This window comes from Oncorhynchus masou, chromosome 8 (assembly GCF_036934945.1).
Source record: "Oncorhynchus masou masou isolate Uvic2021 chromosome 8, UVic_Omas_1.1, whole genome shotgun sequence".
Taxonomy (NCBI): Eukaryota; Metazoa; Chordata; class Actinopteri; order Salmoniformes; family Salmonidae; genus Oncorhynchus; species Oncorhynchus masou.
The window spans coordinates 2152055-2175254 of record NC_088219.1 but is presented as its reverse complement, the minus strand read 5'-3'; the positions used below and the strand labels follow the sequence as shown (position 1 = coordinate 2175254).

At 43.8% G+C, this 23200-nt stretch overlaps 1 protein-coding gene across 1 annotated transcript in view; it reads left to right on the top strand.

Annotated features, from left to right (window-relative positions):
• Window positions 1-15501: 15501 nt before the first annotated feature.
• slc46a3 (solute carrier family 46 member 3) overlaps window positions 15502-23200 on the top strand; it is a 29445-nt gene continuing 21746 nt past the window's right edge. The window contains exon 1 of the mRNA XM_064971311.1: window positions 15502-15748. The gene's annotated coding sequence lies outside the window, so the exon portion shown is untranslated. The remainder of the gene's footprint in view (window positions 15749-23200) is intronic.

The following is a 23200-nucleotide window of genomic DNA, read 5'->3' as shown; positions in this document are numbered from 1 at the left end:
CCTAGTTATTAAACTAGCCACCATCTGGTCATTAAACTAGCCACCATCTGGTCATTAAACTAGCCACTACCTGGTCATTAAACTAGCCACCATCTGGTCATTAAACTAGCCACCACCTGGTCATTAAACTAGCCACCATCTGGACATTAAACTAGCCACTACCTGGACATTAAACTAGCCACCACCTAGTCATTAAACTAGCCACTACCTGGTCATTAAACTAGCCACCACCTAGTCATTAAACTAGCCACTACCTGGTCATTAAACTAGCCACTACCTGGTCAGTAAACTAGCCACTACCTGGTCATTAAACTAGCCACTACCTGGTCATTAAACTAGCCACCACCTGGTCATTAAACTAGCCACCATTTGGTCATTAAACTAGCCACCACCTGGTCATTAAACTAGCCACCACCTGGTCATTAAACTAGCCACTACCTGGCCATTAAACTAGCCACTACCTGGTCATTAAACTAGCCACTACCTGGACATTAAATTAGCCACTACCTGGACATTAAACTAGCCACCACCTAGTCATTAAACTAGCCACTACCTGGTCATTAAACTAGCCACCATCTGGTCATTAAACTAGCCACCACCTGGTCATTAAACTAGCCACTACCTGGTCATTAAACTAGCCACTACCTGGTCATTAAACTAGCCACTACCTGGTCATTAAACTAGCCACCACCTGGTTATATATAACAGCACCAAGCCCTCTCTGTCTCCCCCTGTTCAACCTGTTATAGTACATGCTGCATGTTGATGTCACAGAAAGCATGTTTTATTGCTAGATTTAAAAGACTGAATTCAATACAGGTTAGGTCAGGACCAGGTACATACAGGTCAGGACCAGGTACATACAGGTCAGGACCAGGTACATACAGGTCAGGACCAGGTACATACAGGTCAGGACCAGGTACATACAGGTCAGGACCAGGTACATACAGGTCAGGACCAGGTACATACAGGTCAGGACCAGATACATACAGGTCAGGACCAGGTACATACAGGTCAGGTCAGGACCAGATACATACAGGTCAGGACCAGGTACATACAGGTCAGGACCAGATACATACAGGTCAGGACCAGATACATACAGGTCAGGACCAGATACATACAGGTCAGGTTAGGACCAGGTACATACAGGTCAGGACCAGGTACATACAGGTCAGGACCAGGTACATACAGGTCAGGTCAGGACCAGATACATACAGGTCAGGACCAGGTACATACAGGTCAGGACCAGGTACATACAGGTCAGGACCAGGTACATACAGGTCAGGACCAGATACATACAGGTCAGGACCAGATACATACTGGTCAGGACCAGGTACATACAGGTCAGGACCAGGTACATACAGGTCAGGACCAGGTACATACAGGTCAGGACCAGATACATACAGGTCAGGACCAGATACATACAGGTCAGGTCAGGACCAGGTACATACAGGTCAGGTCAGGACCAGGTACATACAGGTCAGGACCAGGTACATACAGGTCAGGACCAGATACATACAGGTCAGGTTAGGACCAGGTACATACAGGTCAGGACCAGGTACATACAGGTCAGGACCAGGTATATACAGGTCAGGACCAGGTACATACATGTCAGGACAGGACCAGGTACATACAGGTCAGGACCAGGTACATACAGGTCAGGTCAGGACCAGGTACATACAGGTCAGGACCAGATACATACAGGTCAGGACCAGATACATACAGGTCAGGTCAGGACCAGGTACATACAGGTCAGGACCAGATACATACAGGTCAGGACCAGGTACATACAGGTCAGGACCAGGTACATACAGGTCAGGACCAGATACATACAGGTCAGGACCAGATACATACAGGTCAGGACCAGGTACATACAGGTCAGGTCAGGACCAGATACATACAGGTCAGGACCAGGTACATACAGGTCAGGACCAGGTACATACAGGTCAGGACCAGATACATACAGGTCAGGACCAGGTACATACAGGTCAGGACCAGGTACATACAGGTCAGGACCAGGTACATACAGGTCAGGACCAGGTACATACAGGTCAGGACCAGATACATACAGGTCAGGACCAGGTACATACAGGTCAGGACCAGGTACATACAGGTCAGGTCAGGACCAGATACATACAGGTCAGGACCAGGTACATACAGGTCAGGACCAGGTACATACAGGTCAGGTCAGGACCAGGTACATACAGGTCAGGGCCAGGTACATACAGGTCAGGACCAGGTACATACAGGTCAGGACCAGGTACATACAGGACAGGACCAGGTACATACAGGTCAGGACCAGGTACATACAGGTCAGGACCAGGTACATACAGGTCAGGGCCAGGTACATACAGGTCAGGACCAGGTACATACAGGTCAGGACCAGGTACATACAGGTCAGGTTAGGACCAGGTACCAGTGGTAAACAGATGGAACCATACACCAGACCGGCTGTATGTTGACGTCATGGAGATAGCATAGAGATCGGTTGACATTTATGGTTGACAGATGAAACAGACTGAAGTGGTTGTGCAGGTCAGGTACTGATGAACAGATCGAAGCATGTCTCAGCAGACTGTATAGAGCCACTCAGGGTCAACCAGGGTTACCATGACACATTTAGGCCCAGTTCCCTCCTTTGACCTATGACCTATGCTTAATCAGTGTCCAGGAAAACACTTAACACGTATTGTCCATGTTGACTCAATACAAAAAACAAAATAAATAATAATAAATATGAATGAATAGAAATAATGACTAAAAAGGTGGTCTGGTCCAACCGGTTATGCCGTTTTGTTTTGAACAATAGGAAGTCCTTTCACCTGTTGTCTTTCTTCTCCGGTTGTACATTATGGTGTAAATAAATAACACAACATAGCAGAAGCATGTTTTTGTCTTTCATCCTTCCTTCCTTCCTTCCTTTCATCCATCCTTCCTTCCTTCCTTTCATCCTTCCTCCCTTCCTTCCTTCCTTCCTTCCATCCTTCCTTCCTTTCATCCTTCCATCCTTCCTTCCATCCTTCCTTCCTTCCTTTCATCCTTCCTTCCATCCTTCCTTCCCATCCTTCCTTCCATCCTTCCTTCCTTCCATCCTTCCTTCCTTCCTTCCTTCCTTCCTTCCATCCTTCCTTCCTTCCTTCCTTCCATCCTTCCTTTCATCCATCCTTCCTTCCATCCATCCTTCCTTTCATTCTTCCTTCCTTCCATCCTTCCTTCCTTCCATCCTTCCTTCCATCCATCCTTCCATCCTTCCTTCCTTCCATCCATCCTTCCATCCTTCCTTCCTTCCATCCATCCTTCCATCCTTCCTTCCTTTCATCCATCCTTCCAGCCTTCCTTCCTTCCATCCATCCTTTCATCCTTCCTTCCGTCTATCCTTCCTTCCTTCCGTCTATCCTTCCTTCCATCCATCCTTCCTTCCTTTCATCCTTCCTTCCTTCCTTCCATCCTTCCTTCCTTCCTTTCATCCTTCCTTCCATCCTTCCTTCCTTTCACTCTCTCTTTCTCTTCTCTCCTTACCTTTCTTGTAATGGTCAACTGTAACCGTAGCATAGAAGCGCTAGAAACAAACGAGGAATGGAATAGTACACATGTACTGTATGTAAACCATATGTCTTGATTGGCACTTTCCCCTGGGATATGAAGCTAATAAACATTATTAAAAAAGAGGGTTAAGCTGTTGTGTCCATTTCTAAAACCACCCTGAATTAAACTGTCAACAGCAAACACATTAGAAACATACCATTTGTTTTCTTCCCCCACAAAAAAAACATTTATTTTGTGTGACATATTTTCATAGTGAGCTATAGGCATATATCATTTTTATTTTAAAAAAACCAATAAATGTTTTATTTGTTGTTTGTTAAAAATGCAGATAATGATTCAGCCATATTCATTTTACCTTCAGTAAATGGAAATATAATACATTTAATTTTTAAACATTGCCCATGGTTTTTAGTCCAGAACAAATCAGTCTCCAGGAAACTGGCCCTTGTTGAACCCTTTTCTGCCCTGCAGTCGGTAGGTTTGTGTTGTTGTAATGACTCTGAAAGAAAAGGTGAGTTATGTGCTTTTATTTTCTAACCTCAATGTCTACTGATCACACTATGAGGCTCTACTGATCACACTATGAGGCTCTATGTTCTACTGATCACACTATGAGGCTCTATGTTCTACTGATCACACTATAAGGCTCTACTGATCACACTATGAGTCTCTATGTTCTACTGATCACACTATAAGGCTCTACTGATCACACTATGAGGCTCTATGTTCTACTGATCACACTATGAGGCTCTACTGATCACACTATGAGGCTCTACTGATCACACTATGAGGCTCTACTGATCACACTATAAGGCTCTATGTTCTACTGATCACACTATGAGGCTCTACTGATCACACTATAAGGCTCTATGTTCTACTGATCACACTATAAGGCTCTATGTTCTACTGATCACACTATAAGGCTCTATGTTCTACTGATCACACTATGAGGCTCTATGTTCTACTGATCACACTATAAGGCTCTATGTTCTACTGATCACACTATGAGGCTCTATGTTCTACTGATCACACTATAAGGCTCTACTGATCATACTATAAGGCTCTATGTTCTACTGATCACACTATAAGGCTCTATGTTCTACTGATCAAACTATAAGGCTCTACTGATCACACTATAAGGCTCTATGTTCTACTGATCACACTATAAGGCTCTATGTTCTACTGATCACACTATAAGGCTCTATGTTCTACTGATCACACTATGAGGCTCTATGTTCTACTGATCACACTATAAGGCTCTATGTTCTACTGATCACACTATGAGGCTCTATGTTCTACTGATCACACTATAAGGCTCTACTGATCATACTATAAGGCTCTATGTTCTACTGATCACACTATAAGGCTCTATGTTCTACTGATCAAACTATAAGGCTCTAGTGATCACACTATAAGGCTCTATGTTCTACTGATCACACTATAAGGCTCTATGTTCTACTGATCACACTATAAGGCTCTATGTTCTACTGATCACACTATAAGGCTCTAGTGATCACACTATGAGGCTCTACTGATCACACTATAAGGCTCTATGTTCTACTGATCACACTATGAGGCTCTACTGATCACACTATGAGGCTCCATGTTCTGCTGATCACACTATGAGGCTCTACTGATCACACTATGAGGCTCTATGTTCTACTGATCACACTATGAGGCTCTACTGATCACACTATGAGGCTCTACTGATCACACTATGAGGCTCTATGTTCTACTGATCACACTATGAGGCTCTACTGATCACACTATGAGGCTCTACTGATCACACTATAAGGCTCTATGTTCTACTGATCACACTATGAGGCTCTACTGATCACACTATAAGACTCTATGTTCTACTGATCACACTATAAGGCTCTATGTTCTACTGATCACACTATAAGGCTCTATGTTCTACTGATCACACTATGAGGCTCTATGTTCTACTGATCACACTATAAGGCTCTACTGATCACACTATAAGGCTCTATGTTCTACTGATCACACTATAAGGCTCTATGTTCTACTGATCAAACTATAAGGCTCTAGTGATCACACTATAAGGCTCTATGTTCTACTGATCACACTATAAGGCTCTATGTTCTACTGATCACACTATAAGGCTCTATGTTCTACTGATCACACTATAAGGCTCTAGTGATCACACTATAAGGCTCTATGTTCTACTGATCACACTATAAGGCTCTATGTTCTACTGATCAAACTATAAGGCTCTAGTGATCACACTATAAGGCTCTATGTTCTACTGATCACACTATAAGATTCTACTGATCACACTATAAGGCTCTATGTTCTACTGATCACACTATAAGGTTCTACTGATCACACTATAAGGCTCTATGTTCTACTGATCACACTATAAGGCTCTACTGATCACACTATAAGGTTCTACTGATCACACTATAAGGCTCTATGTTCTACTGATCACACTATAAGGCTCTACTGATCACACTATAAGGCTCTACTGATCACACTATGAGGCTCTATGTTCTACTGATCACACTATAAGGTTCTACTGATCACACTATAAGGCTCTAGTGATCACACTATAAGGCTCTAGTGATCACACTATAAAGCTCTAGTGATCACAATATAAGGCTCTAGTGATCACACTATAAGGCTCTACTGATCACACTATGAGGCTCTATGTTCTACTGATCACACTATAAGGCTCTAGTGATCACACTATAAGGCTCTAGTGATCACACTATAAGGCTCTACTGATCACACTATAAGGCAATAGTGATCACACTATGAGGCTCTATGTTCTACTGATCACACTATAAGGCTCTACTGATCACACTATGAGGCTCTAGTGATCACACTATAAGGCTCTACTGATCACACTATAAGGCTCTACTGATCACACTATGAGGCTCTATGTTCTACTGATCACACTATAAGGCTCTAGTGATCACACTATAAGGCTCTACTGATCACACTATAAGGCTCTAGTGATCACACTATGAGGCTCTATGTTCTACTGATCACACTATAAGGTTCTACTGATCACACTATAAGGCTCTATGTTCTACTGATCACACTATAAGGTTCTACTGATAACACTATAAGTCTCTATGTTCTACTGATCACACTATAAGTCTCTATGTTCTACTGATCACACTATGAGGCTCTATGTTCTACTGATCACACTATAAGGCTCTAGTGATCACACTATGAGGCTCTATGTTCTACTGATCACACTATGAGGCTCTATGTTCTACTGATCACACTATAAGGCTCTAGTGATCACAGTATATGGCTCTATGTTCTACTGATCACACTATAAGGCTCTATGTTCTACTGATCACACTATAAGGCTCTATGTTCTACTGATCACACTATAAGGCTCTACTGATCACACTATAAGGCTCTAGTGATCACACTATAAGGCTCTATGTTCTACTGATCACACTATAAGGCTCTAGTGATCACACTATAAGGCTCTATGTTCTACTGATCACACTATAAGGCTCTATGTTCTACTGATCACACTATAAGGCTCTATGTTCTACTGATCACACTATAAGGCTCTATGTTCTACTGATCACACTATAAGGTTCTACTGATCACACTATAAGGCTCTAGTGATCACACTATAAGGCTCTATGTTCTACTGATCACACTATAAGGCTCTATGTTCTACTGATCACACTATAAGGCTCTATGTTCTACTGATCACACTATAAGGCTCTATGTTCTACTGATCACACTATAAGGCTCTATGTTCTACTGATCACACTATGAGGCTCTATGTTCTACTGATCACACTATAAGGCTCTAGTGAGCACACTATAAGGCTCTATGTTCTACTGATCAAACTATAAGGCTCTACTGATCACACTATGAGGCTCTATGTTCTACTGATCACACTATGAGGCTCTATGTTCTACTGATCACACTATGAGGCTCTACTGATCACACTATAAGGCTCTATGTTATACTGATCACACTATAAGGCTCTAGTGATCACACTATAAGGCTCTACTGATCACACTATAAGGCTCTAGTGATCACACTATAAGGCTCTACTGATCACACTATAAGGCTCTAGTGATCACACTATAAGGCTCTACTGATCAAACTATAAGGCTCTACTGATCACACTATGAGGCTCTATGTTCTACTGATCACACTATGAGGCTCTATGTTCTACTGATCACACTATGAGGCTCTACTGATCACACTATAAGGCTCTATGTTATACTGATCACACTATAAGGCTCTAGTGATCACACTATAAGGCTCTAGTGATCACACTATAAGGCTCTACTGATCACACTATAAGGCTCTATGTGTTATGAAGAGAAGAATGGGAGAAACTCCCCAAATACAGGTGTGCCAAGCTTGTAGCATCATACCCAAGAAGACTTGAGGCTGCGGTCACTGCTGATGGAGCTACAACAAAGTCCTGATTATAGGGTCTAACATTTCCTAAAACTTGTGTTTACTTTGTCGTTATGGGGTATTGTGTGTGGATTGATGAGGTGGCAAAACAAGTTAGTATAAGGCATCCCCCCACTCCCTCTGCTTCCCCCTCCCCCTCTGGTTCCTCCCCCTCGCCCCCCCCCCGTGGTTCCTCCCCCTCTCCCTCTGCTCCCCCCCCATCTAGTGATCACACAATAAGGCTCTATGTTCCACTGATCACACTATAAGGCTCTATGTTCTACTGATCAAACTATAAGGCTCTAGTGATCACACTATAAGGCTCTATGTTCTACAGATCACACTATAAGGCTCTATGTTCTACTGATCACACTATAAGGCTCTATGTTCTACTGATCAAACTATAAGGCTCTAGTGATCACACTATAAGGCTCTATGTTCTACTGATCACACTATAAGGCTCTATGTTCTACTGATCACACTATAAGGCTCTATGTTCTACTGATCACACTATAAGGCTCTATGTTCTACTGATCACACTATAAGGCTCTATTTTCTACTGATCATACTATAAGGCTCTATGTTCTACTGATCACACTATAAGACTCTATGTTCTACTGATCAAACTATAAGGCTCTAGTGATCACACTATAAGGCTCTGTGTTCTACTGATCACACTATAAGGCTCTATGTTCTACTGATCACACTATAAGGCTCTATGTTCTACTGATCACACTATAAGGTTCTACTGATCACACTATGAGGCTCTACTGATCACACTATAAGGCTCTATGTTCTACTGATCACACTATAAGGTTCTACTGATCACACTATGAGGCTCTACTGATCACACTATAAGGCTCTACTGAGCACACTATAAGGCTCTATGTTCTACTGATCACACTATTAGGCTCTACTGATCACACTATAAGGCTCTATGTTCTACTGATCACACTATAAGGCACTATGTTCTACTGATCACACTATAAGGTTCTACTGATCACACTATGAGGCTCTATGTTCTACTGATCACACTATAAGGCTCTATGTTCTACTGATCACACTATAAGGCTCTATGTTCTACTGATCACACTATAAGGCTCTACTGATCACACTATAAGGCTCTACTGATCACACTATGAGGCTCTATGTTCTACTGATCACACTATAAGGCTCTAGTGATCACACTATAAGGCTCTACTGATCACACTATAAGGCTCTACTGATCACACTATGAGGCTCTATGTTCTACTGATCACACTATAAGGCTCTACTGATCACACTATAAGGCTCTAGTGATCACACTATAAGGCTCTAGTGATCACACTATAAGGCTCTACTGATCACACTATAAGGCTCTATGTTCTACTGATCACACTATAAGGCTCTACTGATCACACTATGAGGCTCTACTGATCACACTATGAGGCTCTATGTTCTACTGATCACACTATAAGGCTCTACTGATCACACTATAAGGTTCTACTGATCACACTATAAGGCTCTACTGATCACACTATAAGGCTCTAGTGATCACACTATGAGGCTCTATGTTCTACTGATCACACTATAAGGCTCTAGTGATCACACTATGAGGCTCTATGTTCTACTGATCACACTATAAGGCTCTATGTTCTACTGATCACACTATAAGGTTCTATGTTCTACTGATCAAACTATAAGGCTCTAGTGATCACACTATAAGGCTCTATGTTATACTGATCACACTATAAGGCTCTATTCTCTACTGATCACACTATAAGGCTCTATGTTCTACTGATCACACTATAAGGCTCTATGTTCTACTGATCACACTATAAGGCTCTATGTTCTACTGATCACACTATAAGGCTCTACTGATCACACTATAAGGGACTATGTTCTACTGATCACACTATAAGGTTCTACTGATCACACTATAAGGCTCTATGTTCTACTGATCACACTATAAGGTTCTACTGATCACACTATAAGGCTCTATGTTCTACTGATCACACTATAAGGCTCTACTGATCACACTATAAGGTTCTACTGATCACACTATAAGGCTCTATGTTCTACTGATCACACTATAAGGCTATACTGATCACACTATAAGGCTCTACTGATCACACTATGAGGCTCTATGTTCTACTGATCACACTATAAGGTTCTACTGATCACAATATAAGGCTCTAGTGATCACACTATAAGGCTCTAGTGATCACACTATAAGGCTCTAGTGATCACAATATAAGGCTCTAGTGATCACACTATAAGGCTCTACTGATCACACTATGAGGCTCTATGTTCTACTGATCACACTATAAGGCTCTAGTGATCACACTATAAGGCTCTAGTGATCACACTATAAGGCTCTACTGATCACACCATAAGGCTCTAGTGATCACACTATGAGGCTCTATGTTCTACTGATCACACTATAAGGCTCTACTGATCACACTATGAGGCTCTAGTGATCACACTATAAGGCTCTACTGATCACACTATATGGCTCTAGTGATCACACTATGAGGCTCTATGTTCTACTGATCACACTATAAGGCTCTAGTGATCACACTATAAGGCTCTACTGATCACACTATAAGGCTCTAGTGATCACACTATGAGGCTCTATGTTCTACTGATCACACTATAAGGTTCTACTGATCACACTATAAGGCTCTATGTTCTACTGATCACACTATAAGGTTCTACTGATAACACTATAAGTCTCTATGTTCTACTGATCACACTATGAGGCTCTATGTTCTACTGATCACACTATAAGGTTCTACTGATCACACTATAAGGCTCTAGTGATCACACTATAAGGCTCTAGTGATCACACTATAAGGCTCTAGTGATCACAATATAAGGCTCTAGTGATCACACTATAAGGCTCTACTGATCACACTATGAGGCTCTATGTTCTACTGATCACACTATAAGGCTCTAGTGATCACACTATAAGGCTCTAGTGATCACACTATAAGGCTCTACTGATCACACTATATGGCTCTAGTGATCACACTATGAGGCTCTATGTTCTACTGATCACACTATAAGGCTCTAGTGATCACACTATAAGGCTCTACTGATCACACTATAAGGCTCTAGTGATCACACTATGAGGCTCTATGTTCTACTGATCACACTATAAGGTTCTACTGATCACACTATAAGGCTCTATGTTCTACTGATCACACTATAAGTCTCTATGTTCTACTGATCACACTATGAGGCTCTATGTTCTACTGATCACACTATAAGGCTCTAGTGATCACACTATGAGGCTCTATGTTCTACTGATCACACTATGAGGCTCTATGTTCTACTGATCACACTATAAGGCTCTAGTGATCACACTATGAGGCTCTATGTTCTACTGATCACACTATGAGGCTCTATGTTCTACTGATCACACTATAAGGCTCTAGTGATCACACTATACGGCTCTATGTTCTACTGATCACACTATAAGGCACTATGTTCTACTGATCACACTATAAGGCTCTATGTTCTACTGATCACACTATAAGGCTCTACTGATCACACTATAAGGCTCTAGTGATCACACTACAAGGCTCTATGTTCTACTGATCACACTATAAGGTTCTACTGATCACACTATAAGGCTCTAGTGATCACACTATAAGGCTCTATGTTCTACTGATCACACTATAAGGCTCTATGTTCTACTGATCACACTATAAGGCTCTATGTTCTACTGATCACACTATAAGGCTCTATGTTCTACTGATCACACTATAAGGCTCTATGTTCTACTGATCACACTATGAGGCTCTATGTTCTACTGATCACACTATAAGGCTCTAGTGATCACACTATAAGGCTCTATGTTCTACTGATCAAACTATAAGGCTCTACTGATCACACTATGAGGCTCTATGTTCTACTGATCACACTATGAGGCTCTATGTTCTACTGATCACACTATGAGGCTCTACTGATCACACTATAAGGCTCTATGTTATACTGATCACACTATAAGGCTCTAGTGATCACAATATAAGGCTCTACTGATCACACTATAAGGCTCTAGTGATCACACTATAAGGCTCTACTGATCACACTATAAGGCTCTAGTGATCACACTATAAGGCTCTACTGATCAAACTATAAGGCTCTACTGATCACACTATGAGGCTCTATGTTCTACTGATCACACTATGAGGCTCTATGTTCTACTGATCACACTATGAGGCTCTACTGATCACACTATAAGGCTCTATGTTCTACTGATCACACTATAAGGTTCTACTGATCACACTATAAGGCTCTATGTTCTACTGATCACACTATAAGGCTCTACTGATCACACTATAAGGTTCTACTGATCACACTATAAGGCTCTATGTTCTACTGATCACACTATAAGGCTCTACTGATCACACTATAAGGCTCTACTGATCACACTATGAGGCTCTATGTTCTACTGATCACACTATAAGGTTCTACTGATCACACTATAAGGCTCTAGTGATCACACTATAAGGCTCTAGTGATCACACTATAAGGCTCTAGTGATCACAATATAAGGCTCTAGTGATCACACTATAAGGCTCTACTGATCACACTATGAGGCTCTATGTTCTACTGATCACACTATAAGGCTCTAGTGATCACACTATAAGGCTCTAGTGATCACACTATAAGGCTCTAATGATCACACTATGAGGCTCTATGTTCTACTGATCACACTATAAGGCTCTACTGATCACACTATGAGGCTCTAGTGATCACACTATAAGGCTCTACTGATCACACTATATGGCTCTAGTGATCACACTATGAGGCTCTATGTTCTACTGATCACACTATAAGGCTCTAGTGATCACACTATAAGGCTCTACTGATCACACTATAAGGCTCTAGTGATCACACTATGAGGCTCTATGTTCTACTGATCACACTATAAGGTTCTACTGATCACACTATAAGGCTCTATGTTCTACTGATCACACTATAAGGTTCTACTGATAACACTATAAGTCTCTATGTTCTACTGATCACACTATGAGGCTCTATGTTCTACTGATCACACTATAAGGTTCTACTGATCACACTATAAGGCTCTAGTGATCACACTATAAGGCTCTAGTGATCACACTATAAGGCTCTAGTGATCACAATATAAGGCTCTAGTGATCACACTATAAGGCTCTACTGATCACACTATGAGGCTCTATGTTCTACTGATCACACTATAAGGCTCTAGTGATCACACTATAAGGCTCTAGTGATCACACTATAAGGCTCTACTGATCACACTATATGGCTCTAGTGATCACACTATGAGGCTCTATGTTCTACTGATCACACTATAAGGCTCTAGTGATCACACTATAAGGCTCTACTGATCACACTATAAGGCTCTAGTGATCACACTATGAGGCTCTATGTTCTACTGATCACACTATAAGGTTCTACTGATCACACTATAAGGCTCTATGTTCTACTGATCACACTATAAGGTTCTACTGATAACACTATAAGTCTCTATGTTCTACTGATCACACTATAAGTCTCTATGTTCTACTGATCACACTATGAGGCTCTATGTTCTACTGATCACACTATAAGGCTCTAGTGATCACACTATGAGGCTCTATGTTCTACTGATCACACTATGAGGCTCTATGTTCTACTGATCACACTATAAGGCTCTAGTGATCACACTATGAGGCTCTATGTTCTACTGATCACACTATGAGGCTCTATGTTCTACTGATCACACTATAAGGCTCTAGTGATCACACTATACGGCTCTATGTTCTACTGATCACACTATAAGGCTCTATGTTCTACTGATCACACTATAAGGCTCTATGTTCTACTGATCACACTATAAGGCTCTACTGATCACACTATAAGGCTCTAGTGATCACACTACAAGGCTCTATGTTCTACTGATCACACTATAAGGTTCTACTGATCACACTATAAGGCTCTAGTGATCACACTATAAGGCTCTATGTTCTACTGATCACACTATAAGGCTCTATGTTCTACTGATCACACTATAAGGCTCTATGTTCTACTGATCACACTATAAGGCTCTATGTTCTACTGATCACACTATAAGGCTCTATGTTCTACTGATCACACTATGAGGCTCTATGTTCTACTGATCACACTATAAGGCTCTAGTGATCACACTATAAGGCTCTATGTTCTACTGATCAAACTATAAGGCTCTACTGATCACACTATGAGGCTCTATGTTCTACTGATCACACTATGAGGCTCTATGTTCTACTGATCACACTATGAGGCTCTACTGATCACACTATAAGGCTCTATGTTATACTGATCACACTATAAGGCTCTAGTGATCACAATATAAGGCTCTACTGATCACACTATAAGGCTCTAGTGATCACACTATAAGGCTCTACTGATCACACTATAAGGCTCTAGTGATCACACTATAAGGCTCTACTGATCAAACTATAAGGCTCTACTGATCACACTATGAGGCTCTATGTTCTACTGATCACACTATGAGGCTCTATGTTCTACTGATCACACTATGAGGCTCTACTGATCACACTATAAGGCTCTATGTTATACTGATCACACTATAAGGCTCTAGTGATCACACTATAAGGCTCTAGTGATCACACTATAAGGCTCTACTGATCACACTATAAGGCTCTATGTGTTATGAAGAGAAGAATGGGAGAAACTCCCCAAATACAGGTGTGCCAAGCTTGTAGCATCATACCCAAGAAGACTTGTGGCTGCGGTCACTGCTGATGGAGCTACAACAAAGTCCTGATTATAGGGTCTAACATTTCCTAAAACTTGTGTTTACTTTGTCGTTATGGGGTATTGTGTGTGGATTGATGAGGTGGCAAAACAAGTTAGTATAAGGCATCCCCCCACTCCCTCTGCTTCCCCCTCCCCCTCTGGTTCCTCCCCCTCTGCTCCCCTCCTCTCCCTCTGGTTCCCCCACCTCTCCCTCTGCGTCCCCCTCCCCCTCTGGTTCCCCCCCTCTGCTTCCCCCTCTGCTTCCCCCTCCCCCTCTGGTCCCCCCCCCCTCTGCTTCCCCCTCCCCCTCTGGTACCCCCCCCTCTGCTTCCCCCTCCCCCTCTTGTTCCCCCACCTCTCCCTCTGCTCCCCACCTCTCCCTCTGCTTCCCCCTCCCCCTCTGCCTCCCCCTCTCTCTCTGGTTCCCCCTCCCCCTCTGGTTCCCCCACCTCTCCCTCTGGTTCCCCTCCCCCTCTGGTTCCCCTCCCCCTCTGCCTCCCCCTCTCTCTCTGCTTCCCCCTCCCCCTCTGGTTCCCCTCCCCCTCTGCCTCCCCCTCTCTCTCTGCTTCCCCCTCCCCCTCTGGTTCCCTCACCTCTCCCTCTCAATTCCTCATTCTTTGTCTCTCTCTCATTTACCACAGCTCAGAGGGTGTGTCCCCAGGAGGATTAAGTATTCCGTAACAGCCTGAGGGTTGCTTAGCGATGCGGTGTGTGTGGTGTGCACTAGAGTCAGACAGGTGTTTGTGTCCTAGGTTCTCTGACTGACACCTGCACTCTGGAAAACATCCTTGCTGGGAGTGTGTGTGTGTGTGTGTGTGTGTGTGTGTGTGTGTGTGTGTGTGTGTGTGTGTGTGTGTGTGTGTGTGTGTGTGTGTGTGTGTGTGTGTGTGTGTGTGTGTGTGTGTGTGTGTGTGTGTGTTGAGTCTGGTAGTGTGCGTGTCTCAGTGTGGGAGTCTGTGTGTTTGTGAACAAGGTGTGTTTCTCTCTGAAGCCGCTCGTGAGAACAGAATGAATGGTGTCTCAGCAACAACTACATCAGGTAAATCGGTTTTCATCACTTTCTATCAAATCCCGACAAAGTGCACTACTTCTTTTTAGTATGAAAAGTATAGTTTTACCGTAGGGCTCTGGTCATAACTAGTGCACTATATAGGGAATAGGGTGCCTTAGGGCTCTGGACTAAAGTAGTGCACTATATATAGGGAATGTGGTTCTATGGGGCTCTGTTCTTAACTAGTGCACTATATAGGGAATAGGGTGCCATAGGGCTCTGGTCTAAAGTAGTGCACTATATAGGGAATAGGGTGCCATAGGGATCTAGTCTAAAGTAGTGCACTATAATAGGGAATAGGGTGCCATAGGGCTCTGGTCTAAAGTAGTGTACTATATAGGGAATAGGGTGCCATAGGGCTCTGGCCTAAAGTAGTGCACTATATAGGGAACAGGGTGCCAGTTGGTGCAGTATGTAGAAGGGGTATTTATACACTGTACGAAGTTAGTCTCTAAAGTGTTTAACCGTCCGTCTTATCTCTACTATTTCACCATTGTAACATGTCTAGCATCTACCAACCCGGCAGCAGTACGTCGGTCATACAGCACCTTTTAAGGTTTTTTTTGTTTGTTTTTGTTGCTATGTTAGATTGTTAAATTCCCTTGGTGTTATTATTGTGTTAAATGACACGTTGAATTAAGTGAGCGACGTCTGGAAACAACCAGGGCTCCCCGAGGAGAGACGACTGGCTGATTTTAGGGCTCCGTTCCATTCCAAGTATCGCGGAGAAATTCGACGTCGTTTAAATTTAAAGGCAAAGTTCAAACATTAGCGGAGACTGCATTCAGGGTAATAGCTGTAGATGTCGGCTCAACAGTAACCCTGTACCTTTAAATATCTCGCTCGCAAGCTGTAACGCTTCAGCCAAGCAGACTGAATAGAGTCAACCGTTGTCAAGACCATACGTGAGTCTCTCACAAGACACCGTCACTGGCCATTGTCAAACACTACCTCAAATCAAATAACATTTTATTAGTCACATACACGTGTTTGGCAGATGTTATTGCAGGATGTAGAAAAATGCTTGTGTGTCTAGCTCCAACAGTGCAGTAATATCTAACTAAATGCTTGTGTTTCTAGCTCCAACAGTGCAGTAGTATCTAACTAAATGCTTGTGTTTCTAGCTCCAACAGTGCAGTAATATCTAACTAAATGCTTGTGTTTCTAGCTCCAACAGTGCAGTAATATCTAACTAAATGCTTGTGTTTCTAGCTCCAACAGTGCAGTAATATCTAACTAAATGATTGAGTTTCTAGCTCCAACAGTGCAGTAATATCTAACTAAATGCTTGTGTTTCTAGCTCCAACAGTACAGTAGTATCTAACTAAATGCTTGTGTTTCTAGCTCCAACAGTACAGTAATATCTAACTAAATGCTTGTGTTTCTAGCTCCAACAGTACAGTAGTATCTAACTAAATGCTTGTGTTTCTAGCTCCAACAGTGCAGTAGTATCTAACTAAATGCTTGTGTTTCTAGCTCCAACAGTGCAGTAGTATCTAACTAAATGCTTGTGTTTCTAGCTCCAACAGTGCAGTAATATCTAACTAAATGCTTGTGTTTCTAGCTCCAACAGTGCAGTAATATCTAACTAAATGCTTGTGTTTCTAGCTCCAACAGTACAGTAGTATCTAAATAAATGCTTGTGTTTCTAGCTCCAACAGTGCAGTAATATCTAACTAAATGCTTGTGTTTCTAGCTCCAACAGTGCAGTAGTATCTAACTAAATGCTTGTGTTTCTAGCTCCAACAGTGCAGTAGTATCTAACTAAATGCTTGTGTTTCTATCTCCAACAGTACAGTAGTATCTAACTAAATGCTTGTGTTTCTATCTCCAACAGTACAGTAGTATCTAACTAAATGCTTGTGTTTCTAGCTCCAACAGTGCAGTAATATCTAACTAAATGCTTGTGTTTCTATCTCCAACAGTACAGTAGTATCTAACTAAATGCTTGTGTTTCTATCTCCAACAGTACAGTAGTATCTAACTAAATGATTGTGTTTCTAGCTCCAACAGTGCAGTAGTATCTAACGAAATGATTGTGTTTATAGCTCCAACAGTGCAGTAATATATAACTAAATGCTTGTGTGTCAAGCTCCAACAGTGCAGTAGTTTCTAACAAGTAATATCTAACAATTTCACAGCATATACACAACAATGCACACAAATCTAAAGTAAAGGATTAAGAATTAAGGACAATAGAATTAAGGACTATAGAATTAAGGGCTATATACACAGGGTACCGGTACAGAGTCAATGTGGAGGCTATATACAGGGGGTACCAGTACAGAGTCAATGTGGAGGCTATATACAGGGTGTACCGGTACAGACTCAATGTGGAGGCTATATACAGGGTATTACGGTACAGAGTCAATGTGGAGCTATATACAGGGGGTACCGGTACAGAGTCAATGTGGAGGCTATATACAGGGGGTACCAGTACAGAGTCAATGTGGAGGCTATATACAGGGGGTACCGGTACAGAGTCAATGTGGAGGCTATATACAGGGGGTACTGGTACAGAGTCAATGTGGAGGCTATATACAGGGTGTTACGGTACAGAGTCAATGTGGAGGCTATATACACAGGGTACCGGTACAGAGTCAATGTGGAGGCTATATACAAGGTATTACGGTACAGAGTCAATGTGGAGCTATATACAGGGGGTACTGGTACAGAGTCAATGTGGAGGCTATACACAGGGTACCGGTACAGAGTCAATGTGGAGCTATATACAGGGGGTACCGGTACAGAGTCAATGTGGAGGCTATATACAGGGGGTGCCGGTACAGAGTCAATGTGGAGGCTATATACAGGGTACCGGTACAGAGTCAATGTGGAGGCTATATACAGGGGGTACCAGTACAGAGTCAATGTGGAGGCTATATACAGGGGATACCGGTACAGAGTCAATGTGGAGGCTATACACAGGGTACCGGTACAGAGTCAATGTGGAGGCTATATACAGGGTACCGGTACAGAGTCAATGTGGAGGCTATATACAGGGGGTACCAGTACAGAGTCAATGTGGAGGCTATATACAGGGGGTACCGGTACAGAGTCAATGTGGAGGCTATATACAGGGGGGTACCGGTACAGAGTCAATGTGGAGGCTATATACAGGGGGTACCGGTACAGAGTCAATATGGAGGCTATATACAGGGGGTAAAGGTACAGAGTCAATGTGGAGGCTATATACAGGGGGTACCGGTACAGAGTCAATGTGGAGGCTATATACAGGGGGTACTGGTACAGAGTCAATGTGGAGGCTATATACAGGGGGTACCGGTACAGAGTCAATGTGGAGGCTATACACAGGGTACCGGTACAGAGTCAATGTGGAGGCTTTATACAGGGGGTACCGGTACACAGTCAATGTGAAGGCTATTTACAGGGTGTTACAGTACAGAGTCAATGTGGAGGCTATATACAGGGGGGTACCGATACAGGGTCAATGTGGAGGCTATATACAGGGTGTTACGGTACAGAGTCAATGTGGAGGCTTTATACAGGGGGTACCAGTACAGAGTCAATGTGGAGGCTATATACAGGGGGTACAAGTACAGAGTCAATGTGGAGGCTATATACAGGGTATTACGGTACAGAGTCAATGTGGAGCTATATACAGGGGGTACCGGTACAGAGTCAATGTGGAGCTATATACAGGGGGTACCGGTACAGAGTCAATGTGGAGGCTATATACAGGGGGTACCGGTACAGAGTCAATGTGGAGCTATATACAGGGGTACCGGTACAGAGTCAATGTGGAGGCTATATACAGGGGGTACCGGTACGGAGTCAATGTGGAGGCTATATACAGGGGTACCAGTACAGAGTCAATGTGGAGGCTATATACAGGGGTACCGGTACAGAGTCAATGTGGAGGCTATATACAGGGGTACCGGTACAGAGTCAATGTGGAGGCTATATACAGGGGGTACCGGTACAGAGTGAATGTGGAGGCTATATACAGGGTACCGGTACAGAGTCAATGTGGAGGCTATATACAGGGGGTACCAGTACAGAGTCAATGTGGAGGCTATATACAGGGGATACCGGTACAGAGTCAATGTGGAGGCTATATACAGGGGGTACCGGTACAGAGTCAATGTGGAGGCTATATACAGGGTACCGGTACAGAGTCAATGTGGAGGCTATATACAGGGGATACCGGTACAGAGTCAATGTGGAGGCTATACACAGGGTACCGGTACAGAGTCAATGTGGAGGCTATATACAGGGGGTACCAGTACAGAGTCAATGTGGAGGCTATATACAGGGGGTACCGGTACAGAGTCAATGTGGAGGCTATATACAGGGGATACCGGTACAGAGTCAATGTGGAGGCTATACACAGGGTACCGGTACAGAGTCAATGTGGAGGCTATATACAGGGTACCGGTACAGAGTCAATGTGGAGGCTATATACAGGGGGTACCAGTACAGAGTCAATGTGGAGGCTATGTACAGGGGGTACCGGTACAGAGTCAATGTGGAGGCTATATACAGGGGGGTACTGGTACAGAGTCAATGTGGAGGCTATATACAGGGGGTACCGGTACAGAGTCAATGTGGAGGCTATATACAGGGGGTACCAGTACAGAGTCAATGTGGAGGCTATATACAGGGGTGCCGGTACAGAGTCAATGTGGAGGCTATATACAGGGGGTACCGGTACAGAGTCAATGTGGAGGCTATATACAGGGGGTACCGGTACAGAGTCAATGTGGAGGCTATATACAGGGGGTACCGGTACAGAGTCAATGTGGAGGCTATATACAGGGTGTTATGGTACAGAGTCAATGTGGAGGCTATATACAGGGTGTTACGATACAGAGTCAATGTGGAGGCTATATACAGGGGGTACAAGTACAGAGTCAATGTGGAGGCTATATACAGGGTGTTACGGTACAGAGTCAATGTGGAGGCTATATACAGGGGGTACCAGTACAGAGTCAATGTGGAGGCTATATACAGGGTGTTACGGTACAGAGTCAATGTGGAGGCTATATACAGGGGGTACCAGTACAGAGTCAATGTGGAGGCTATATACAGGGGCTACCAGTACAGAGTCAATGTGGAGGCTATATACAGGGGGTACCGGTACAGAGTCAATGTGGAGGCTATATACAGGGGGTACCGGTACAGAGTCAATGTGGAGGCTATATACAGGGGGTACCGGTACAGAGTCAATGTGGAGGCTATATACAGGGAGTACCGGTACAGATTCAATGTGGAGGCTATATACAGGGGGTACCGGTACAGAGTCAATGTGGAGGCTATATACAGGGGGTACCGGTACAGAGTCAATGTGGAGGCTATATACAGGGTGTTACGGTACAGAGTCAATGTGGAGGCTATATACAGGGGGTACCAGTACAGAGTCAATGTGGAGGCTATATACAGGGGGTACCGGTACAGAGTCAATGTGGAGGCTATACACAGGGGGGTACCGACACAGGGTCAATGTGGAGGCTATATACAGGGGGTACCGGTACAGAGTCAATGTGGAGGCTATATACAGGGGGTACCAGTACAGAGTCAATGTGGAGGCAATATACAGGGGGTACCGACACAGGGTCAATGTGGAGGCTATATACAGGGGTACCAGTACAGAGTCAATGTGGAGGCTATATACAGGGGTACCAGTACAGAGTCAATGTGGAGGCTATATACAGGGGGTACCGACACAGGGTCAATGTGGAGGCTATATACAGGGGGTACCAGTACAGAGTCAATGTGGAGGCTATATACAGGGGGTACCGGTACAGAGTCAATGTGGAGGCTATATACAGGGGTACCGGTACAGAGTCAATGTGGAGGCTATATACAGGGGGTACCGACACAGGGTCAATGTGGAGGCTATATACAGGGGTACCAGTACAGAGTCAATGTGGAGGCTATATACAGAGGGGTACCGACACAGCGTCAATGTGGAGGCTATATACAGGGGGTACCAGTACAGAGTCAATGTGGAGGCTATATACAGGGGGTACCGGTACAGAGTCAATGTGGAGGCTTTATACAGGGGGTACCGGTACAGAGTCAATGTGGAGGCTATATACAGGGGGTACCAGTACAGAGTCAATGTGGAGGCTATATACAGGGGGGTACCGACACAGGGTCAATGTGGAGGCTATATACAGGGGGTACCAGTACAGAGTCAATGTGGAGGCTATATACAGGGGGGTACCGACACAGGGTCAATGTGGAGGCTATATACAGGGGGTACCGGTACAGAGTCAATGTGGAGGCTATATACAGGGGGGTACCGACACAGGGTCAATGTGGAGGCTATATACAGGGCATACCAGTACAGAGTCAATGTGGAGGCTATATACAGGGGGTACCAGTACAGAGTCAATGTGGAGGCTATATGCAGGGTGTTCTGGTACAGAGTCAATGTGGAGGCTATATACAGGGGGTACCAGTACAAAGTCAATGTGGAGGCTATATACAGGGGGTACCTGGCACAGGGTCAATAGCGAGACTATATAAAAGGGCGTACCGGTACAGAGTCAATATGCGGGGGCACCGGTTATTTGAGGTAATATGTACATGTTGGTAGAGTTATTGAAGTGACTAGACAATAAAAAGAGAGTAGCAGCAGCGTAAAAGAGGGGGGCGACAATGCAAAAAGTCTTGGTAGCCATTTGATTGGCTGTTTCAGCAGTCTTATGGCTTGGGGGGTACAAGCTGTTTAGAAGCCTCTTGGACCTAGACTTGGCGCTCCGGTACCGCTTGCCGTGCGGTAGCAGAGAGAACAGTCTATGACAAGGGTGCCTGGAGTCTTTGACAATTTTTAGGGCCTTCCTCTGACACCTCCTGGTATAGAGGTCCTGGATGGCAGGAAGCTTGGCCCCAGTGATGTACTGGGCCGTTCACACTACTCTCTGTAGCGCCTTGCGGTCGGAGGCCGAGCAGTTGCCGTACCAGGCAGTGATGCAACCTGTCAGGATGCTCTCGATGGTGCAGCTGTAAAACCTTTTGAGGATCTCAGGACCCATGCCAAATCTTTTCAGTCTCCTGAGGGGGAATAGATTTTGTCGTTCCCTCTTCACGACTATCTTGGTGTGCTTGGACCATTCTCGTTTGTTGATGATGTGGACACCAAGGAACTTGAAGCTCTCAACCTGCTCCACTACAGCCCCGTTGATGAGAATGGGGGCGTGCTCGGTCCTCCTTTTTCCTGTAGTCCACAATCATCTCCTTAGTCTTGTTCACGTTGAGGGAGAGGTTGTTATCCTGGCACCACACTGCCAGGTCTCTGACCTCCTTCCTATAGGCTCTCATTGTTGTCGGTGATCAGGCCTACCACTGTTGTGTCATCGGCAAATTTAATGATGGTGCTGGAGTTGTGCCTGGCCGTGCATTCATGAGTGAACAGGGACTACAGGAGAGGACTGAGCACGGACCCCTGAGAGGTCACTGTGTTGAGGATCA